Source organism: Sminthopsis crassicaudata, chromosome 1, assembly GCF_048593235.1.
Source record: "Sminthopsis crassicaudata isolate SCR6 chromosome 1, ASM4859323v1, whole genome shotgun sequence".
Lineage (NCBI taxonomy): Eukaryota > Metazoa > Chordata > Mammalia > Dasyuromorphia > Dasyuridae > Sminthopsis > Sminthopsis crassicaudata.
Genome location: NC_133617.1, coordinates 444,377,583 through 444,392,418, shown reverse-complemented (window position 1 = coordinate 444,392,418; position 14,836 = coordinate 444,377,583). Strand labels below are relative to the sequence as shown.

The 14,836-nt window shown below is 33.0% G+C and overlaps 1 protein-coding gene across 2 annotated transcripts in view; it reads left to right on the top strand.

Annotated features, from left to right (window-relative positions):
* Positions 1 to 14,836, top strand: part of DIRAS2 (DIRAS family GTPase 2) — a 55,019-nt gene that overhangs the window by 11,193 nt on the left and 28,990 nt on the right. The window contains exon 2 of one of the 2 annotated variants that reach the window (XM_074280681.1): positions 14,270 to 14,440. The exons of the other annotated variant lie outside the window; for it this stretch is intronic. The gene's annotated coding sequence lies outside the window, so the exon portion shown is untranslated. The remainder of the gene's footprint in view (positions 1 to 14,269; positions 14,441 to 14,836) is intronic. 2 annotated transcript variants of the gene reach the window in all.

Sequence of the window (14,836 nt, the reverse complement as noted above, 5' to 3'; positions counted from 1 at the left end):
ACTTATTCAGCCATTTCCCAACTGATGGGCATCCACTCAGTTTCCAGTTCCTTGCCACTACAAAAACGGCTGCTACGAACATTTTTTGCACATATGGGTCTTTTTCTTTTTTTTTTTTTTTTTATGATCTCTTTGGAATACAGACCTAGTAGAGACACTGCTAGCTCAAAGAGTGTGCATAGTTTGAGAGTTCTTTGGGCATAGTTCCAAATTGCTCTCCATAATGGCTGGATCTATTCATAGTTCCACCAACAATGTATTAGTGCCCCAGTTTTTCCACAACCCCTCGAACATTTATCATTATCTTTTTCTGTCATTTTAGCCAATCTGAGAGTTGTATAGTGGTACTTCAGACTTGTCTTATTTTGTATTTCTCTAGTTATTAATAATATCAAGAGAAACCTTCTAGGTTCCTTTGAATATAGTATGATTTACCAACAAAATTAATAATTTTGTTTCTTGTTTGCCCATGCTTATTTCCTCATTTCTTGTTTTATTGCTATAAGCAGAATTACATGGAAATGGTAAAAAAAAGGCATTTTTGTTTTAGATACAATTTATTGTTTTAAGTATTAGTCCATTTATTCCTATGTTTCTTAGTTGTTTTTTAAAAACCAAAATTTATGTTTTATTTTGTCAAAAGCTTTCTTTTTCTGCATATATGAATCATATGTGTTTATTATTATTAAAATTATGTGATCTTTCCATTTGTAATATGGTTACATTAGGAATGTTATTAATATTAAACCAATCTTGTAATAGCATATGTATTTTTTAATTTTTGTGATATGCTGTTGTACCCTTTTGGGTAATATTTTGTTTAAATGATTTGCAATATTAGTCTATGCTTTTTTCCTTCTATTTTGACTTCTGGGCACATCTCTCTGTTTCTTTCTCTCTATTTTATTTATGTCATAGAAGGAATTTGATAAGACTCCTTTTATTATTCTTGAAAAAATTTTATGTAATAATGTGCATGTTTGTACACCCATGCACACTTTTTAAAAATACTTATAGTTTATTAGACAGCGTGAAAAAACAATCTAATATATAGACTTTCATTTATTTTCTATGTCAAACAGCCATCAGTCAAAATTTATTATAGGCATTACAAAGTATGTTTAAGTATTTTAAATTAATCCTGTAGATTGCATAACAATACAAATGGGTAGCTAATTCTGTAAGTGTAGTTTACAGTGCCTTTCAGTACATAATAATTATATGATCATCCCAGTAAATTCATCAGAACAGCCTAACTTTTCAGATCATTAAACGGAATTTCCCCTAAAAACAAGTCTTCTAAAATATTGTGACTATGAAAACTTTATTAAAAAGGCAAGTTAAACACTGTGAATTTAAAAAATAATTTGGCAAGTCAAAAATCTATAAAGAAAAGTACTCTAAGAACTCAGAAATGAACTGCAATTCTATTTTATTATTCTGTAACATACTATAAAGTAGTATGAATATATCTAATGTTTTACTATTTTGTCTGCTCCAATTCACCTTTTTGCCTTTCAACCACTGGAGTTGCCTTCTATTAAATATTTATTTAATACTTTCTTTCTCTTTATATTATTTTCATAACTTATCTATTCTTCCCAAACTGTAACAAAACTTCTCTGATATTGCATTATTAATAAATTAGTTTTTCCATATACCATGCACACTTTTTAATGCCAATACAACTACAAGAAAAAGTATGGTAAAATAGTCTAAAGAACTATATAAATGTTTGTTAGTTTGTAATGTAATTCATCTGTGAAAGTTATTTTTTTTACTTTTCCTTGATTTTCAGGATTTCTACCTTGGTGTCAAATTGGATTTTTAAAGAATTATTTATTTTCTATGTTTCTATGTTTTGGTATGTTGTTATTAGTAATGTGCATGAGTTATATAACTAAATATCCTTAGTTTGTGAACTGCTCTTTGTGTGATAAGTATGTGTTATTTTGCATAGTCTGCCTAAATTCTTCCAAGCAAGATTTGGACTGGCTTTCTTCTCAAGCTTGCTAAATCACTCCCCCCACTCTCCAGCTTGGGTAAAAAAATGAAGCTATTTTGGGATTGGAATTGGATGGCAGAGCATTTTTATGCTAGATTGAGAGTTTAAATCTACTGGAGAGGGAGAAATATTCATTGCTAGATTTGATTATGAACTATGCTAGACATCCTTTACCTGAGAGCTTTTTGTACACAGTGTTGTGCAAGGCAATCAAAAAACATAATACACATTTCACTGTAGAGTGATCAAGGATTAGGTATTGTGGACTTTTTGAAACACATTCCATTAGATTTGATGAGGATAGCAAATATTAACATTTCAGAAAATAAGGATGGGGCTTCAATAAGAATCCTGCTCCATTTAAAAGTAATTACTTTAATTGAATCAATCAGAAGTGATTATGAATAGAACACAAATACCTCTGAATTAATTAAAACTAGTATGTGAAAGAAAAGTCATTCATGGAAGGATTTGTATAAAAGATGAATTTATCAGAACCAGATAGAGATTCTGAGGGTTCAAAAGTGGAGAGGAAAGATCAGGGTTATACAAAGTTAAGCCAGAAATGAACAGCAACCCAGAGGTAATTAGCAAATGAGAAAGAAGTGATCTGAAGCAGGGAAGGATACTATTGATGAAGTCTATCAGATCATAACAATAGGCATATTGTACTAAAAGACTTGGGGTAATATGACCAGTATAATCACCCACCCAATGACTAAGGGAATTTCTAATAAATCTCTGCTCTTTCTCAATTTATTTTTTCATTGCCTGTTTATTCACAGATATGTTATCTACTCTATTGTTAACATATTTATTATAATCCAGATTTTATTTCAAAGACAAAGAAGTCAGGGGTTAATAAGAAATACATATATATGTAACAATACAGAGAGCCCAATTTTTCCACATGTAAGAAATTTTTCAACTTGAGGTTTGGAATAATTTATGATTGAGTTAATAACATTTTGCTCCCAAATAAACTTTCAGGTAAATGCAAAGGAGGGAAACACATGAACTTTAGGGGGTATTCTCTTAACACTAGGACTAAAATGAACCAATTATTAAGACATAGTATAGTTTCTATACAGTGTAAACCTTAATCTCTCACTTTTTCCTTAGTAATTGCCACTCCACTGCTCATGTTACCTACATTTCATAGAGACATTTCCTCAATTAGTCCTCATACTACACAAGATATGAGAACATGCTAATAATATCTGACCGGTTATTTTGTGTGTTAAAAAATTGGAGTTCATCTCTAAGGGGACTAGTGATCTTTCTGGCATAATGGAAAGATAACTGAACTTGGAATCATGTAACCTTAATTTAAATCATGGCTCTGCCACATGATTTTTCAACCCCAGTTCACTAATCTATAAAATTAAAGAGTTATGTTAGGTTTTAGCAGTTAGAATCATATTTTAAACCCAAATCACTCTGGTTCTCATTGATTGACCAATAATAGATCCCAGATAAAGCCCCACCTTGGTCATTGTTTGGCCCAGATTGGTTCAGAGTGAATGTAAATAACAATTGTTTCTGTTTGGGCTAGAAAAACCCTGAGAGTCTTCCCCTCCAGTATTAATGTATTTTTATTTTGGATTAGGTAGAAGAGGCCATTCTCTGCCTCATTTGTTATGTGGTCTTAATCATTAATTAGTCTCAGTCAAACTGAAACTTCTTAAGAGCTTTATTAGCTTAAAAAGATCAAGGTCTTTTCTGTACAAGGATATCTCTAGGAATTCTGATCTATATCTTGTCACTGGACCCAGATAGCTCTGGCTGAGAAAGTGAAGTTAACTCTAACTCATTTGCATGTCATGGCATCACTTTACTGATGTCTTGGCTCTTAGAAAATGAAGGACAAACAATGAACAATAACATATTATTAAAGAATTAGAACAGATGTCTTTGAGGTACCTTTCAATTCTGGATCTTTAATTCTATGAAGTTGTCATAAATATCTTTATCTTCACAGATTTTTTTAGATAAGTAATTAATAAATGTCCTAGATCTGAGTAAAAAGCAGAGATCACACACACATACTTTGTATGTATACAACACTGGCAAATTGCTCATTAGTTTAATCCAAATTCATTACAATGATAAGGAGGAAAGGTCAAAGTTCATATAATACTATGCCATTTTTACGTACACAAAGTTCAACCATTTTTTTCCTTTAAGTCCTCTCACATGTACATGGACTTCACTTCTCTATTTGACCTTGTCGATCCATTAATGGTATAGTTATTTCCTCCCAATAGCATCAACTAGTGTTTCACAACCTTGAGGGTTAGCTAATTTTTTCTATTGCTTCTGTTATGTACTTTTAAAAATTCTGTAGAAGAAGGAGATGGTCTCACTTCCTTAAAGTCATTTTTTTTTTTTTTTTTTTTTTTACTGTTAGATTTAGCAAGATTAGTTAAACATGTGGAAGCCAGTTCTGGGAAACCAGCACAAGAATATGCATAGCAGGAGGCCTTCATTTGAGTTATCTGTACCTGATCCTATAATATATAACATTAAATCAATAACTTGAATAAAAGTAGATGACATGTTTATACATTTTTCAGATGATTCTTTGAAGGAAATCTGTTGTGTCTGTCTTAAGAGTTCAAAGTATATGAGCCCTTTGATCTCAGATGTGAGATGAATGAGGCAGGATACTCATAGAGTGTGAAAAGAGTTCCAGTTTATTGTGCAGCACAGTCTTGTTGATATAGTTTTTGCAAACGTGATCAGTATCTGAACAGTAGGCAATCCCCAATCATCATTCAGAGAAGCAGCTTGTGGGCTTTGCATATGCATGATATCTGCCAATGGGAGGAGAGCCAGTCCAGCAATTTAGCAACTCATTCACAGGCAAGAGGCTCTGTTCAGGCATCCCTGCTCAGGAGCAATTAAGCTGTGACCTTCAAGCTGAAACCCGTTCCCATGCTCATGAATCATTGCTCCTTGCTCAAGAAGGGCGTTTCTGCAAAGTGGCTGTCTCCAAAGTTTAGGACACCCAGAATCCAAAAGAAGGCACAAAACCCTCATGAACTGGTGTTCACTGATTATGAGCTCATTTGGCACCCCTTATCCACTTCCAAAGCTACTAGCAATGAGATTGCATTAGCAGAACCAAGACATGACATACATAGGGTTATTAAAAACCCCTACCTCCACAAGTCAGTCCCCTCCTATCTTTCCAGTGCTATAGAACTCTTAATTCCAGTTTGCAGAAATTTGTCCTGGCTTTGACAGCCAGCCAGGTAGATAGAGTCCCTTAGGAACAAAAGCCTCCTGAAGGGCCCACACCTTGTAGTGCTTGTGCTTCAGTACTCTGGACTGCTAGGGTGGACAATCCTGTGATATCAGTAATGCTGGGGCAGTTAATCATGTAGTACTAACCCTGTAAGTTCTAAACTGCTGGTGCTAGGCCAAAGAACAGAAAAAGAGGGACAAGACACCACAACAGGACACTATAGGTGTGTATGTGTAGGAGGGTTGTACCTGAGGAAAAGAACATAGCATTCAGCTGGGGCCAAATCTGACACCTAAAAGTCAGCTGGAAGAAGAGACCCAGGCTGGTGATCCATGAATTGCTTGCTCTGGGAGGAGGCTTAGTTTAAGATTCAGCCTTTTCAAGAAAACCACAATCAAAAGGGAAGAAATTAAAAACTGAGCTCTAAGGGAAAATAAGGCTGTGGAGGGACACTGAAATCACCAAAGATCTCAGGAACAAGAAAACTCAGACCTTAAATATAAATACATAAATCAAAAGGGAAAAAATAGTAATAGTGGAAGGAAACGTCCTCTAGAGCTAGTATATGAGTTCAGGAATTTATGAATAAATTCTATAAAACAAAGGAAAATGATCCAATCATTGCTAAAACAGAAGAATCTGTGGTATTTGAGATGATAGAGACTCTTGGACTCTTGTGTTCACCCATGGACACAACTTCCTGAGTGGTTCAAAAGGAATTGGAGAATTATGAGACCAGAAATTGTTAGGATGCTTTCTCTTTTTTACTCCTATTAGGACATAAGGCCTATCAAGCATGTTGTATTCTGAGTTTGACATAACAGTCCTGTGTACTCATTTTCTGAGCTCTGTTACAACTAAATCACAGAACTGATGGTCTCTGAACACAAGCAAACACTGACAGGTCCAGATAAGAAGCCCTGCTATTAATGGACTTTTTCTAATACTATTATTACACTGCGCTGTTTGATTCTTTGTCTAGCCACAACAATATATATCAAAGGTTAGCCTCATTGCTTTGGGTCATCTCCTAGAGAAGATCCCTACTCATGAATCTTGTTTTCCTTCTCCAGTGGAACAAAACTTTGTGCTTATGATCCCTGTTCAATCTTTGGTTTTATTGTTTTTAACTCTATTTTATTTCTTTGTCTTAATTGTGGTTGCAATACCCTCTGTGAGTTCTTTGGTATTTTCAGAGTTAATAGCAATTGTGCAGCATCTTTGACTTTTTGTTCATTTGTTTTCAGTTGGCAACAGTAAAATTACGGGCAGTACAAAAAACAGGAATCTGAAATGGCAAGTCTTGATCAAGGAAACAAAAGAGAGAACACTAGTTTGGGGCCACAATATATAGAAATAAAGGCCAATTTAAAAGACAATAAATAAAAATCTATAACTTTAAAGGAAAATACGCTCATTAGGCAAGCAAAACAGACAGGATGTGTGAAGCAAAAGAAGATGTGAAATCATAGGTCTCTCAGAAGAAGTTGACAGAATAAAAAAAAAACCCAATATAATAAAGGAAGTAAGAGAAGAGAATTTTTTAGAAATTCTGAGTATAGGTAATAAAATTCTAATTGAAAAAATTTCCAGTTGGCCTTCAGGAGAAAAAAGAAACAAACAAACAAGGCTATAAACTCTTGGAAACATAGCAGTGAAAGTTAACAATTCAATTCAGAAACAATAAGGTCCCCATTACATCAGTAAAAAGACCCTTAAATGCAAAGGAAAGTATATTCACGTAATACAAAATATTCTGCACCAACTAGGAAATATAGAAAGGAATAGAATAATGTTTTCTGAAGAACAATGGAACTTAGGATGCAGCCCAGGGTGATCTACTCTGCAAATCTGAGCTTAGCCATACATGAAAAAAAGATAAATGTTTAAAAATAAAGAGTTGGAAACCTTTTTTTCAGAAAGAAAGCTGGAAGTAAAGAAATGCAAAGAAATTAATAAGTTCATCAGTCTAAGGACAGCAATAGCACCAGAGTGAAAACAGGATTAACAGTAAGAGATTTCTTTTTACTGTACACAAGGAGTTAGAAATAAAGGTGGGAATCTGGTAGTGATAAGAATGAAAAGACAGATGAGGACATTATGGATAGATTCTGATATCAAGCATCCATGGAAGGAGCTTATACCATAATGATAGTGAATCATATCTCTAATATGTATATAACAATGGGACAGGTGTGAGGCCTTCAGTAGTACAGCTTCCAACCAAGCAATGGGCAAGCCTTCAGACCTGGAAGTCCTAACAAAGTAAGTCTATGATCAAGTTGCTGGATCTCAGTTCAAGAAGCTTAGGACAATGCCTTCAGGAGCAGAATTCAACTTTAAAAGTCATGAAATAGGCTGGAAAATGAAAAGAAAAAAAAAAACTCTGACCATACACAATTAGTATGGTAATAAAGAAGATCAAAATACAAATTGAGAAAAGGACATTGTTATCAACACATCTACAAATGAAATGCCAAAGGAAAACTGACTATATTATTAGGACATAAAAACCTTACAGTCAAATACAGAAAGAAAAAATTAAATGCATATAAATAATAAATTATGTGAATAAAAAGCCAAAGAAAGATACATTAAAATTAATTGGAAATTAAATAACCTAAATCTAAAGAACAAGTCTGTCAAAATAGAAATCACAGAAACAATAATTTTATCAAAGAGAAAGATAAAAATGAGACAAGATACCAGAATTTATGAGATGTAGTCAAAGTAGTTCTTAGGGGAAAATTTATACCTCTAGAAGCTTACATGAATGAAATAAAGAGAACAATGAATTATGTATGCAATTGAAAAAGCTAATAAAAGAACAAATTAAAAATCCCCAATTATATATTGGAAATCCTGAAAATCAAATGAGAGATAATTGAAAGAAAATCATACCACTAGTAAATCAAACTAAGAGCTGGTTTTGTTATTGAAACAATAAAATAAACTATTAATTTGATTTTTTTTAAAATAAGAAAACTTTATTATAAAGTGGTGATCATCAAAACTATTTGATACTGGCTAAGAAATAGAGTAATGAGTCAGTGGAATAGGTTAGGTTCACAAGACACAATAATCAATGATTATAATAAATCTAGTATTTGATAAACCCAAAGGCTCCAGTATCTGGGATAAGAACTCACTATTTGACAAAAATTTCTGGGAAAATTAGAAAAAAGCATAGCAGACACTAAGCATTGAGTAGTATCTAATTCCCTATGTCAATATAAAGTTGAAAGGGGTTCATGATTTAGACATAAAGGGTGATACTATAAGCAAATTAGTAGTGCAAAGGAAAGTCTACCTGTCAGATAGAGAAGGGAGGTTTTTATGTCCAAAGAACAACTAAAGAACATTATGAAATGCAAAATGTATAATTTAAATTACATTATATTAAAAAAAATTTTGCACAAAGAAAACCAATGCAGTCAAGATGAAGGGAAGCAGAAAGCTGAGGGAAAACTTTTTACAGTCAGTGTTTCTGATAAGGTGTCATTTCTAAAATATATAGAAAACTGATTCAAATTTTTAAGAATGTCATTCCTCAATTGCTAAATTGCCAAAGGCTATGATCAGATAATTTTCAGATGAAGAAATTAAAACCATTTCTATTCTTATGAAAAAATGCTCTAAATCATTAGTCATTATGGAAAAGCACATTACAACAACTCTGTGTACCACTTCATATCCCTCACATTGGCTAAGATTTCAGGAAGAGATAATGATGAATCTTGGGAGGAACATGGGAAAACAAGATCACTAATACATTGTTGGTAGAGTTGTGAAATGATCCAGCTATTCTAGAAAGCAATTTGGAACTATATCCAAAAGACTATAAAACTGTTCATACTCTTTGATCCAGCAATGTCACTACTGGGTTTATATCCCAAAGAGATCATATATGCCCAAAAATGTTTGTAACAGCTCTTTTTGTAGTGGCAAGAAAGTGGAAATTGAATGGATGCCCATTAGTTGAGGAATGACTGAATAAGTTATGGTTTATGAAGCTAATGAAATATTATTGTTCTGTAAGAAATGATAAGCAGGCTGATTTCAGAAAATTCTAGAATGACCATGAATTTGAAGGGGAAGGGAAACTGTTCCCTTTACTGAAGCTATGTTCCCTTTAAGATTATCTCTCTGAAACTGTGTTCCCTTTTGATCTATGATACTTTTTGGAATCTTAGCCCCTCCTGAGGAAGGCATATTCCTCCCAGACAAGTTATCTTTTGGGGATGCTAGAGCCTTTGATTCAATTAGAAATCCTGGTCAAAAAGCATCCCTTTGAAGTATTGTTAATTCAAATAGGAGATCTGGGCTGGATACTGATAAGCATCTAAGTCTGGGAACTTGAGTCCTGAAGCCTCAAGACTCCATTTAAAGGGCAGTTTCTGGACTTACTCCTTGCAGAAGCTTATTCAGTTTGCTAGGGCCTTCTGCCCATTGAGAAGGCACTCTCTTCTCAGTGCCAACCTCCATTTACCTTGCAGAGGCCCAAAGCAGGAACATCCCAAGCCAAGGAACCTCTCTTTTTCCTTGGCATAGCTGCTTTCGAGGACCCTACCCACTGAGAAGGCATTCTCTTCTCAGTGCCATACTCCATTTCCCTAACAGGACTTTGCCACTATAGAAATCAGTCTCTTAGCAAATTGGTTTCTATCCAAAAATAAACTTTCATTTTTGCCATTAATATTTCTGAATAAGTGAATTCTTTCACTTTGAACATGTGGGCCGACCAAAAGGGGATTTTAACAACTCTCTTACTGCCACTAACCTCATCATCACTGGGAATTGAGGGGATAGAAACCTCATCAAACTGATGCTAAATGAAGTGAACAGAACCAGGAAAACATTGTACAAAGTAATAACCAGATTGTGTGATGATCAAATGTGATGGGCTTGACTCTTCTAAAGAATGCAATGATTCAAGGCAATTCCAACAGATTTGGGATGAAAAATGACAATTGCATCCAGAGAGAGAACTATGGAGATTGATAATGAATAGAAGTTACTTTCTTCACCTCTTAATTTTTTTCTTATTTTTTTCCCTTTTTGATCTTATTTTTCTTGTACAACATGACAAATATGAAATATGTTTCTATCTTGGGGAGTGGGAATAAAGGGAGAGAAGGAGAAAAATTTAGAACACAAAGTTTTACAAAAATGAATGTTGAAACTATTTTTACATCTATATGGAAAAATAAAATACTATTGAGAAAAAGTAGAAAACCAAATTATCACTATTAAAAATGAAAAGGGTAAATTCAACACCAATGAAGGGAAAATTAAAGCATTTAGGAGGTATTTTGTCTGATTGTATGCCAATAAACCTATCTAAGTAAATGGATGAATATTTACAAAAATATAAATCGTTTATATTAACGGGAAGAAATAGAATACTTAAATACCCCCACTTAAAAAGAAATTGAGCAAGCCATCAATGAATTCCCTAAGAAAAACATCTTCAGGGCCAGATGGATTTACAAGTGAATTCTATCAAAGATTTAAAGAACAATTAATTCTAAGACTGTATAAGCTATTTGGAAAATTAGGAAGAGTCCTAACAAATTCCTTTTATGACACTAATGTGTTACTGATGCTTAAATAGGGAAGAGCAAAATTAGAGAAAGAAAATTATAGACTAATTTTCCTAATCAATATTCATGCAAAAAACTTAAATAAAATATTAACAAGGAGATTACAACAAAATATCACAAAGCTCATATACTATCATCAAGTGAGATTTATACCAAAAATGCAGAGTAATTTAGTATTAGGAACACTACTAGCATAATTGACTGTCAGTAACATAACCAACAGAAACCACATGAATTTCTCAATAGATGCAGAAAAAGCTTTTAACAAAATATTGCACCCATTATTATTAAAAACATAGGAACAAATGGAATTTTCCTTAAAATTATAGGCAGTATCTATCTAAAAGCATCAGCAAACCTTATATATAACAAAGATAAACTAGAAACATTAATAAGCTCAGGAGTGAAGCAAGGATGTCCATTAGCATTATCCTTATTTAATATTATCTTAGCTTTAGTAATGAGAGAAGAAAAAGAAATAGAAGAAATTAGAATAGGCAATGAGAAAATAAAACTTATTTACATATGAGAATGTTTTACTTAGAGAATCCTAGATAGTCAACTAAAAACTAAGTGAAATAATTAACAAATTTAGCAAGGTTGCAGGATATAAAATAAACCTATGTTAATCATCATTATTTCTATTATATTAGCAACAAAGCCCATAAGCAAGAGATAGAAAGACAAATTCCATATACAAAAATATAAAATAATTGAGAGTTTACCTACCAAGACAAATCTGGAATTATATGTACAAAAACACTTTTCATGCAGTCAGATATAAATTAACTGGAAAAATATCAATTGCTTATGGATAGACTGAACCAATATAATAAAAATAATAACTCTCTACCTAAGTTAATTTACTTATTTGGTATTATTCTCATCAAACTATTCAAACTATATTTTTTAGAGCTAAAAATACCCAACAAAATTTATCTGGAGGAATAAAAGGTCAAAGAATATTGAGGGCATTAATGAAAAAATTTGCAAAAGAAGGTGGCCTAACTCTACTAGATCTAAAATTAAATCATAAAAAGGCAATCATCAAACCTATATGGTTCTAGTTAAGAAATAGAGTGGTGGATCAGATTAGATGCATAAATTGTTTGTTCTCTAAGAGGACCATGACGTCAGGGAGATGATGTCATGACATGTAAGTGAATTGGATTTAAGTGAAGGAGAAGTGGGCAAAATCTTCCTCCAAAGTCATCTGGATCCAGTTGCAAGATATAGATCACAATGACCAGAGATATCCTGGAATACAGTGGAGGACCTTGGCCTTTTTAAATTAAGGTTTTTAACAGATCTCAGTTTGACTGAGGAAATGCTTAATCAATGATTAAGCCTAGGTAACAAATGAGGCAGAGAATGGGTTATTTTACCTTGTCCAAAAGACCCAACAACAACCCAAAAACAAATAAAAAACCTCACTGATAGATGGGAAGATCCTCAGAATTTCCAACCAAAATAATACAACCACCATTTATATTCACTTTGAATCAATTAGGACCCAAACTATGACCAATTGGACTTGACTTGAGACCTTTTATTGGTCATTGGGAGCCAGAATGATTTGGGCTTAAGACATGGTCCTAGTCCATTTATGGATATCTTGAGATTTCAGGGATCAAAATTTACATTCCTTTGGGCAGAAGTATGATACTCTATATGGACAGGGGGAAGGGAAGAGAAAGAAGAAAGACAAGAAAAGAAGGAAACTATTTCCATAGAACATGAGATATTAGCAATATTAAATATGTATACACCAAATGCTTATACACCTTGTGAACTAGAGACTCCATTACTGAATTTATATTCCAGGAACCCATTAATAAGAAAAAAGTATCCCTATACTCCAAAACATTTATAGCACTTTTTGTAATCACCAAGAATTAGAAACAAAATTGATGCTCATTAAATAGAAAATGGCTAAAGAAATTGTGGTATGAGAATGTAATAGAATATTTCTATTCTGTGAGAAATGCCATGCATGATGAATAATTGACAAAAATGATAATAATAACTAATACTTACATAATATTCTATCAGGCACTTTATAATTATAATTATCTTTATAATTTTCATCACATTTTGTCTTCACAAAAACCCTGTAAGGAAGGAACTATTATTATCCCAATTTACACATGAGAAAACTGAGATTAAACAGAGGTTAAATGACTTGCTCAAAGTCATTCAGAGAGTATCTGAATGTGGATTTGAGTTCAGGTCTATCCTAATTTTAGTCCTGGACCTCTCTTAGTTGTACCATCTAGAAAACTGAATTCTGGAAAAATCTAGGTGAAATGTTGCACAGTAAAGTAAGCAGAGTCAAGAAAACAACGTATACAATAACCACAACAATATAAATGGAAAGACAACCACACACCAAAAAGTTCAAAAATAAATTTAAGAAAATTATAAAGGTCAAGTAGAAATCCTGACACTCCCAACATACCCTGTCATGGAGCTTGGAGGTCTACAGTTGTTACATATTGAAAGTGTTCATATTTTTTCATTAGTTGTTGCTGATTTTTTTCCTTTCTAAAAATTGCTTTTTCCTCACCCCTCTAGGAAGGGTAGGGTAATGGATATTTGGAATAATATGATGACATAAACCAAAATAAAATATAAAGTTTTTTTTTTTTAAAGATGTAGATAGTTAAGTGTACTACAAGCTAATGAGTTAATGGTTTGAGATAACAGCTCCCAAAGTTAATGTAACACTGTGTTGCATTAAGATTCCACAAATTATCTCAATGCTGATTTGGAACAAAGTGTTTCTTTGTGGCTCATTTTTCATACCTGAGAAATAAAATATCTTTTCAAAATGACATAAATTACTAATTTTAGCACTGATCCAGTTAATCCAAAGGTGAGTTACTGTGGATCAATGAAAATGTACTACTTACCCTCTGTGACTTGAATGCAATTCAAAAATGCTCTTTTGACTAGGGGTAAAGAATGCCAGACATAGGTTTTCTACATCAGTGTTTCTCTTCTGTTAAGCTTCCTTAGCATATAGCCAGAAGGGGAGATATGAGATCCTAAGCATGTATATAATGGTTTTTTTATTTTATTTTTTTATTATAGCTTTTTATTTACAAAACATATGCATAGTTAATTTTTCAACACTGACCCTTGCAAAGCCTTCTGTTCCAATTTTTCCCCTCCTTCCCCTACCCCCTCCCCTAGTTGGCAGGTAGTCCAATACGTGTTAAATATGTTAAAGTATATGTTAAATACAATATATATATATATATATATATATATATATATATACACACACACATATTTATACAGTTATATTGTTGCATAAGAAAAATCGGATCTAGAGAAAACAAAAATGTAAGCAAACAATAACAGAAAGAGTGGAAATACTATGTTGAGGTTCACACTCATTTCTTATAGTTCTCTCTCAGGATGTAGCTGATTCTCTTCATTTTTGAACAATTGGAACTGGTTTGAATCATCTCATTTTTGAAGAGAGCCATGTCCATCAGAATACATCTTCATACAGTATTGTTGTTGAAGTGTGTAATGATCTCCTGGTTCTGCTCAATTCACTCAGCATCAGTTCATGTAAGTCTCTCCAGACCTCTCTGAAATTATCCTGCTGGTCATTTCTTACAGAACAATAATATTCCATAACATGCATATGCCACAGTTTATTCAGCCATTCTCCAATTGATGGAAGAACATCTATTCAATTTCCAGTTTCTAGCCACTAAAAAAAGGGCTGCCACAAACATTTTTACACATTATACATAATGTTTTAATGACAATTGTACATGAAAAAATAACTCTGTTGGTAGATCCATCTGTGTTTCATTTGCACCCTACATTTATAGGCATCCTCAAGCCACTGTCCCAGAAATAGAACTTCCCAACTGAGTTTTGTCTCATTTTTACAGGGTAACTTGTGATGTTTCAGTGATGAAAAAATTTTAGTCCATCCAAAGAGAGAAAAATGCCAGG